The following is a 1,905-nucleotide window of genomic DNA, read 5'->3' on the forward strand; positions in this document are numbered from 1 at the left end:
AATATAAAGAATTGGAACTAATTTCTTTACATACAATTATTTTTTTTTTTACAATGCTCTAATAATTCTTCAATAATCTCTACTACAATGGAGAAGGCTGCTTATTAATTAGTAGAAATTATGTAACTTTTACGAAAACAAAGGAACTGTGAAATTCTCTATTGTGGTTGAAAATTTTTTAAGTTCCAATTTTTGATATATTTTTTATCAAAATGTAGTCTTTAAATTTCTGCTCAATTAAACGATGAATTTTAATTCGCTGCCGCCGTCTTTTTTAAATCTTGAATGGCGAGGTAGTCTTATTACCCCTACCGACTCACTGTTTTACTTTCTTCTTTATCTCTCTATCTGTCTCTCTCTTTCTCTAACTATCTATCTACCTTCTTAACTACCCCCTCTCTTTCTCCCTCTCTTTTCTCTTTCTATATCTTTTCTTCTCTCCCTTTCTCTCTCTCCCTCCCTCTTTCTTTCTCTCTCCTCCTCATCTCTCTCTCCCTATCTTTCTCTCTCTCTCTCTCTCTCTCTCTCTCTCTCTCTCTCTCCATCTCCTCTTTGTTTATATATATTTCTAACAGTTAATTCCTTAACTGATCCCTACACTTTTCATGTATTAGCTCATATGACGAAAACAAATCTGTCTGTACATCTATGTAAAAGTAGAGTTCCTTCTCGAGACAGGCTCGTAAAAGTCGGTTTCCCGGTTTCCATAAGATATAGATTCCCCACCTGGATGAGACGCCGGTCTGTCTCAGGATTACTCACTTTTGCCATTTGAATGGAATGGAGTGATGTGAAACGAAGTGTTTTGCTCAAGACTTAATCCCTTTACCTGTCCTTGTTTGTCCCCTCTATGTTTAGCCCATTGTGGGCAATAAAGAAATAAGAAACATTAGCATGTTGGGCAAGATGCTTAGCAGCATTTCATCTGTCTTTACATTCTGAGTTCAAACTCTGCCAAGGTCGGCTTTGCCTTTCATCCTTTCAGGGTCGATAAATTAAGTACCAGTTGCGTACTGAGGCCGATCTAATCGACTGGCCCCCTCCCCCAAAATTTCGAGCCTAGAGTAGAAAAGAATATTTCAATAGAAAGAAAGACTGCGAGCTGGCAGAATCGTTAGCATACTGGACAAAATACATAACAATGTCTTCATGTTCTGTGTTCAAATTCCGCCGAGGTCGACTTCGCCTTTCATCCTTTCGGGCCTGATAAAATAAGTACCAGTGAAATCGGCTTACCCGCTGCCTCGAAATTGCGGGCCTTCTGCCAAAATTTTAAATTAATATTATGTGAAGGTTTATATATTGTGACAGGGCCTATCAAGAAAGTAACTGCAACGCACCCACAGGGGCGGCGTCGAAGGTTGTGGGATCAGATAATGAAAGATTCATTAGGGCTGTACAAATAAAGCTGGAACAATCTATAGCGCGATGGGCAAAGTGTTTAGCAAAATTTCATCTGTCTTTATATATATATACATATATATATGTATAGTATATATATATATATATATATATATATATATATATATATATATATATATATATATATATATATATATATATGTATATATAATGTAGATCTGCTATTGGCAAGTAGGCCTCATGGTGTAATGGTTAGCACTCTGGACTCTGAATCCAGCGATCCGAGTTCAAGTCTCGGTGAGACCTTATTAATTTTTAAAGTCTGTGCTCCATTATGACTCCGGCCTCGTGCTGAAACCTATATACATATATATATATCTTTTATCTATTGCTTGTTTTGCCCATTAGACTGCGACGATTAGACTGCGACCATTTGGCCATTAGACTGCCTTGAAGAATATTTAGTCGAATGATTCGGCCACAGTACTTTTTTATACCTGGTACTTATTCGCTCGAATATTTTGCTGAACCTCTAGGTTATGG

At 37.1% G+C, this 1,905-nt stretch overlaps 1 non-coding gene across 1 annotated transcript; it reads left to right on the forward strand.

The window, feature by feature from the left end:
- Window positions 1-1,596: 1,596 nt before the first annotated feature.
- On the forward strand, window positions 1,597-1,668 carry Trnaq-cug (transfer RNA glutamine (anticodon CUG)). The gene has a single exon. It is a non-coding gene; the product is annotated as a tRNA-Gln (tRNA).
- Window positions 1,669-1,905: the final 237 nt, after the last annotated feature.

The sequence above is a fragment of the Octopus bimaculoides genome, chromosome 29, assembly GCF_046866305.1.
Source record: "Octopus bimaculoides isolate indiv1 chromosome 29, ASM4686630v1, whole genome shotgun sequence".
NCBI lineage: Eukaryota > Metazoa > Mollusca > Cephalopoda > Octopoda > Octopodidae > Octopus > Octopus bimaculoides.